This window comes from Corapipo altera, unplaced genomic scaffold (assembly GCF_003945725.1).
Source record: "Corapipo altera isolate COAL_440 unplaced genomic scaffold, ASM394572v1 65, whole genome shotgun sequence".
NCBI classification, from domain to species: Eukaryota; Metazoa; Chordata; class Aves; order Passeriformes; family Pipridae; genus Corapipo; species Corapipo altera.
The window spans coordinates 3,689,515-3,696,749 of NW_020884891.1; the positions used below are offsets into that span (position 1 = coordinate 3,689,515).

At 36.3% G+C, this 7,235-nt stretch overlaps 1 protein-coding gene across 1 annotated transcript in view; it reads left to right on the forward strand.

Moving 5' to 3' along the window:
• The window catches only part of DIAPH2 (diaphanous related formin 2), a 199,070-nt gene that overhangs the window by 90,152 nt on the left and 101,683 nt on the right, over window positions 1-7,235 (forward strand).

Genomic DNA, 7,235 nt, shown 5'->3' on the forward strand with positions numbered 1-7,235 from the left:
TAGAGAGAGGTGAAAGCTATAAAATAGCACTTTCTTCTTTCTTTTCCTCCTTATCTGTTGTTTAGTTTGCACTTCCATTGCTGTGGGGAAAGCTGTTGCACCTCTGCAAGTGATTCAGTTCAGGTAGTGTGAAAGGCCAAGCTCCTGACACAAATTGAGAGTGTAAAGGAAAGTCTGTTGGATGAAGTTGCTCAACTCCTTCTTTGAGATTTTAGTAACAACAGCAGGTTGTACGACAACAGCTTTGCCCCTTTTTGTATTCCTTGCTTTCTGTTTACTTGTTCCCTTTGCCTCACTTGCAGTTTGCTTTATACCATAGCCAGGAGTTTATGCTCAATTAATAGATACTGATTATAAGCTCTATTTTCAAAATTAACTCAACAATTTTATTTGTAATATGAAAAGTCAGTTCAACTGAAAACTTACATTCTACAACATGCTACTTTTCACAATTTACTCAGTGAGGTAAATGTGGGAAGTTGGGGGAAAGGCTACTGTTGACAAGGGAAAGCAAGGGGTTGGCACACACAGAATTTATGCAGGACACAAAAATGAGTATAACAGTTGTCAGGATTCAACCAGAAGGAATCTTACAGGTTCAGATATTTTTGTTTTCAGAAAACTGATATTTTGATGACAATAAATTTGACTTTAAGTAAAACAATTTTGAATCAATAATGAGTTGGGTAATAAGACCTGTCCAAAGCAAGAAGGGGATTTGATGTTCTAATGGATCACTCAGGAGGTCAATGGCTTTGTTCTGTGTTGTGCTTTGGAAAGGAAGTTTTACAACTGCCTTATTCTGATAATGATACTGGCAAGGCATTGGACACTCCTAGTGTGCTGCCTGTCACTTATAGGTGATTCTTAGCCCTAATAGTTCATCAAAATTCCTTTTTTGTTCTTAAAACATGGGCACACAATTGCTGGAGCTGAGACAAGCGGATTGATACTCTAAACCAGAGCCCAGTTCTGTGCTTACATTGATATTAAAATAAGTTACACACAGAAATTTCTTTTTACTCTGTGGATATATTGAGTGTTTTGGGATCATGAGCACTGTTTGTGATTTCCCAGATGCAGAGGAGAGAAGACATGCTGCTTATGACATTTCTGATTTTTGACCTAACAAACAATGGTTTTGGTTTTGGTTGTTTGTTTTTTTTTTTGTAGATCTTCCCACGGTCTCACTTGCCAAGGCAAACTTATTAATGGCATTTACACTTCAGTGTGTGTAATATTTAAATTAAATTTCCTCACTTTAGATGGCTGGTATCATTGTTCTGGGAAGCTGAAAATCTGTTGATCATTTATACCCGAAATGTGGGTTTTAACATTTTAGCTTGTGTGGTGCAGTTCTTCACCAGATGTGTGTTTAAAATCTCAGTGCCATCCTTTTCTTGAATTGTATCAGATATATGTATTTTTTTTTCTGTGATAAGACATACAAAAATGTCATTTGTATGTCTTTTGTAAACATTTGTAATGTGTGTTTGTGATCATCACAAACTGTGATGATTTTAGGTTTTGATTGCAGTTGAGATTTTGTTTTGGGTGGGGATTGATACGTATCTTTCTCTTCTCTGTAAAGATGGAGAAGAATATTGCAATGTAGAGCTGCTGCACATACATGACTCGTTAAACATCATCTCGGACTGAGAGATAATTAATGCCTTTGACTGAATCTCTCATTAAACTTTAAACCAAGAGTTACTTGGGTCTGGACTTGTTACAAAGTGCTTTTACATTAAAATTGTGGTTCACCTCTGCTTGCAAATGGACAGGACAATGAAATCAGTGTACAATTGCTTTATCTTTGTTTAACTAAGGTAATGAAGTTACTGTTGCAGTCTAAAAAGGTGAAGCATAGTGGAGTCTTGCCTTCCTTTACTGCTCCATAGCAGTGCTGTGAGAGGGCAACGAAAATGCAGAGATTCTACTGGGGAAGGAAATCTTAGCATGCAAATGAAGTGCAGATGCACATCTGTGTGGGAAATCTATCTGTTAAAAATTCTGTTGTGAAGCTTCTTCAAGTTACATTACAGGACATGGTCATAATATATAAACAAAACATTGTCATTTGGGCAGATCTACTCTTATTCCTGAACTTTAAAAGGTGCAGGGAAAACTCTGTGTAAGATGCACAGGGTTAAATAGTCTATTGTGCATGATGTTTTGGTTGTTAATCACAAGTACCTGGTGTCAGAAAGCTTTCCCATTTTTTGGAAGAGAAGGATGACCAAGTGCCCAAGCTAGTTAAGATAATCTCCGTTTTTTCCTTTGACCCCAAAGTGTTTAAACCTCCACCCCAAAAGCATTTGTAACATTTCAGCTTATGAACTTAACAATAATTTCTTTTACCATAGTTGGTTTTCTGCGTTGAAATTTAGATACTGTTGGCCTAATTATGTACTTTTCAATACTTCTTTACTTCTGCCCTAAGTTTTGTTTACAAACAGATGTTTAGCTCAAAACAGGAGTGTTTACTTGTTATTAGTAATAGGTTCAGTTTGATCTCACCAGTCTTGACTGTTCTTCTGGTTTGTTCTTTAGAAGTTCTAATGATTAAGTTCAGTGTCCTTCCTGGTGAAAGCATTTCAATGTAGAATTATTTTTACTGTTGAAATTTGTTTAAGTCTGTCACACTGACATGTAGCAAAGACCTTTTTTCTGATAAAGGAAATAATGCTTGTGCTATCTCCAATTTATTTTTTTTCCATGTTAAATACTTGAGTAAAAACATGCTAAGGGAGCTGTACTCCTTTTGAATCTGGAAACTGTTCAACCATGAAGCTTCAAATGTGAGTTGTTTTGCATGATACAGGTATATCACAGTATCTCTCACAGATGTGTGTGTCTGTGTATACACACACAAATGTATGTACTTACACATACATGTAAGAGTTACCATGGACCACCTGTATCACTCAAAAGTACATCTATAAATGTATACCTGTGAGGTGTATTTATTCCAGTACATGTACATATATGTGCACACACATATAATACATAGGCATGCTCTGAGGTGCACATACACTGAGCTGCTTCCAGTCCTCAATTAGGCTGCAACAGCACTGCTCACCCAACTCCAGCAGAACATTTATTGTCTTCATAAATAGAAACTTACTTAGTATGAATTGAGTAATCAATGATTGTAATTCCTGAAGATTATGTACTTGCTCACCCATTTCCCCTCAAACTGCTTCTCAGTCTTTTGTGAAAGACTACTTCCATCTGCCCTCAGGCAGTAAGAAATAAATAGTCATTAGTATGCTCAGAATGCAGTTATGGTACAAACACTGTCTAGACTTAAAAATCCACAAGTTCATTTGCTTCATACTGACTTGCTTTTGCTTACTGAAGTAATTTATATTGTTGGCTCTCACTTTAGAGTTTTTGCTAACCATGGACATGGCCATGCCAGTTCTGCATCATGATCAGAGACCCTTTAAATTTCTTATGCAAGAGATACTGCACCTAATCAAAACGTATCATTTCAGCTCTTTTTGTAGGGAGGACTCTTAGTCCGATGCAATCTTATTTTAGAAAGGATTAGTCTGTCCTTTGGTACTGTTGCTGTATTATTGTAAATACAAAATGCTTAGCTTGACTACAGGGACCAACTAGTGTTCAACATCAACAGGAGATTAACTGCTTGGAGCATTTTTCTAGGACTAAAGCAGACGCTCTCTAAGCCTTCCTTAGCGTGCAGACTGTGCAACTACTTTCTCCAAAATAAGTGGATAGGATTGTTTTTTTTGTAGAGGGGGAATTAATATGGGGAAAATAATAAAGCGAAGGAAATTATTATCACCTTTCACGTCAGAATAACATTGTGTCATCTCTTCAGTGACTGTGAATTTCTGTTTTAAATAAATAATAATATACAAAATAATCTTTTAATCAGTCACAGATCTAATGATGCATGATTAACAGAGTTTCATCCAGTACTTGTGCAGAAAGAATATTGATAGATCTGCATACCTATATTAGTCTTCTACTGACATGAAAAATAATCTGGACAATATATTAATACACATCACTTCATCTTCACCTTATTCATATTAGTTCTGTATGTTATACTGATTCTGTGTGACAAGGAGTGAAGCTGAAACACATGTGTAACTTCTGGTATTGGATTTCTTTCTTTGTCTCAAATCCTTTTTTGCACAGTGGTTTGAGGTACACACATTAAAGATGCTGTATTTCTTTCCACCTTAGAGCTGCAGGTGCTCTCTGCAAGTCAACCTTTTCATAGGACTCAACTAGGGGCCAGTTTGACACAGTCTGGTACAGACTGAGAAATCTTGCTGCCTTTTTTAACTCCTTTTGGCTCTGAAGATGGACCATATATAGGTTTGGGGGTTTATGTAGTTTTTTTAGACACATGGTGTGGGGAGAACACTGCACTTCCTCCAGGCTGTTTCCCCTACCTCCTGCACATATTCTGAGAGACATATTAAGTGTTACATCCTTACCTGTTTCTTTTGATATGTTTATGAACCTGTTGCATAGGAATCCAAATAATCCTTTTCTAAACTCACTTATACCATCTGTCTCCACTATTCCCTGTGTCAGGAAATTTGACTCTCTTTTGGCTTCTCAAACTTTCCCATTTCTTAAATACTGACCTTTTCACTGTGGTTGGGGGTCTTCATTTACCTGCAAAATTGTGAGGGTGATGAGGTGGGTTGTTCACAGCTATTTATTTGTTTTACTTTTAAAATGTAGCTAATATTTTATCTTTTCTTCTAAAACAAGGAAATAAATGTCCAGGCATCCTCTAGGCTGCTTTATTTTTTTGGGTGTGCACATCCCAGAGTGTCTGGGGGTTATGGACAGATTTTTTTCTGGTTGTTGCTGCTGGATTGGGGTTTTTCATTCTTTTTCCTTATCTTCTGTATTCACCTCATGGTTCCTACCTTGAAATCAGATATTTGTGTATTGGATTTAGTTGATTGCTCTCTTCTGCTGCAATATTAAATGAAGTAATATTGAATTGGCTGCTAGAGAGAGGCTTTCCCAGTAATAGTCTTTGCACAGTATTTGTGTGCCACTGAAGACCAAATGCTACCTTTCATGTAGATTTTTTAGACTAGTTCTACTAAGATACCTAATTTTCATGTGGAATGATGGGCAAATTGAACAAGCCTTTTTCTTGTGAGCCCCAACCTACAGTAGGACAGGCTGTTTAGTATGTGTGTTTTGAAATTATTTTAAAGGAATGGCTTTTGCTGCAAGTAGAATTTATACTTTCATAAATTAAAACCTTGCAAGAGTTTTAAGAAATTTACATGATTTTCTCTGAAAGTAAAAGGAATTCATGTTGCCTCCTCTACACATGACTGAAGTAGTAAATCTCTAATAAACGAGTTTATGGAAGGAAATGCAGATATTTTATTATAGTCTATTTTTATGTTTCCTGTTCTGTCATCTCGTTAAGTTTGTCTTGCAGAACAACAACTTCATAAATTGTATGAACAGAAACTTGTACATTTGCTTGGGCTAGGCAAAAAAAGAGTGAACAAAATTGCATATTCTACAACTTTTTTGACAATTGATTGTGAATATAGAAGTTACTTATGGGAAGCACAGCTACAGGATGCGGCCTTCTTGCTTGGGTAGAATTCCCTTATACTTTACAAGTCAGTATGCACCTAATCTAATGTTTTCTGAACTTAATTTTACAGAACAGAATTACTGAAAACTCTTCCCATCCGTGTTAATCACAAAGGTTAAGACTTCTCGTTTGTCATTGTGTGCTGAATTTCACTGCACTTTTAAATTTCAGACAAAAAGTAACTTCTGCTCTATTTTCAAATTGCTGAAAACAGTTAAACTTCATGTTATGTTGCCTATTTTCTTACCAGCTGCTGTTCTTTTTACAAACAAAATGACCATTTGCATTATCCTCATTTACTTTGCACTTCTAGCATTTCCTTTGGTGTTGTTTGTGTCCCCATCCAACTGCATAAAAATATTATAGCAATTCAAGTTCTTAATTTCAAGCAAAAATGTGTTCTCCTTTCTGACCATAATATCAAATGATTAAACTATCGCAACCATAACCTAAAATATTTGCTAATGTTTATTATTCAGACTGTTTTAGTGGTTGATTTCCAGGTTAACTCTCGAATGTAAAGTTAATAACTGCAAGGATACTGGGGTCAGTATAGATTCCACTCCTCCCTCCCTGGTTGAATTAAGCTTAAAAACTGTTTCACTATATTTTCAGGATTACAAGATTAATAGTCCCTTTGGTACCCGGTATAAAACTGATAAAATTGAAAATAAAATCGAGATAATGGCTGTGATAAAGGCAGCTGTATTGGTGCCTTATGGATTTGAATGTGCTCATGAAATCGATGTTATGGCTGATGCGAGTCGTTACTTGCAAAGAATAGAGAATTGATTTTGTTCTGGGAACAGCTTCCGTATTTGCCAGATTTTTATTTCTTATATATTGTTTTTCAAGCCATCTTGACTCTAATTCCCCCTCCTGCTTAATCTCATATAGTCACAGCACAATTTATTTTTTTTTAAAACTACAAGAAAGCAGAAAAATCAACAGTTCTTTAGAAAACACTTGGTGGAACTTCTGGACAAATCACTTGCCGTAAAAATGATACTAAAAAGCACAAAGCCTTTAAAACATGAAGTTATGTGCTGATCTTGGCTGCACTAAGAATGCCTGGGTTAGCTGGATGCAGCCCTTCAGCTTTGGCTCTGGAGGACAGGTGCCTGCAGTCAATCGAAGCATTGACTGGGCCATTACTGAGGAGCAGGGAACGTGCTGGATGTTCTCACCTCTGGTGCCACACATCAAAAGTTGTTTGTGACACTGTCTTTGCAAGAATTGACCCGATTATATCTGCTGTCACTAAAGATTGAGTAGTTTGTGGAGTATAAATTCGCTCTGAAGCAAAGGATACTTGAAGCATTCGATTTAGAGGAAGGAGGTGAAATGGTGCAAGTGTTACAGTGCTCTTGGGGAAAGGACTGTTGGGATTGTCTGTTTGTGCTGGAAAGCATGGATTTGTAAACTGTGCAGAAGGAAACAAGGGAAGGCAGGCTTTGGTTTTGAAACGTGTCTTTTAATTAAGAGGAAGCATTTGTCAAATTACTCTTTATGATAAAACTGAGAATAAGTGAACCTCATGGATTATGGCACAAAACTCAATATTAGGCATTCAATTAATTTTAATATTATAATTTAATTGTAACTAAATTACACC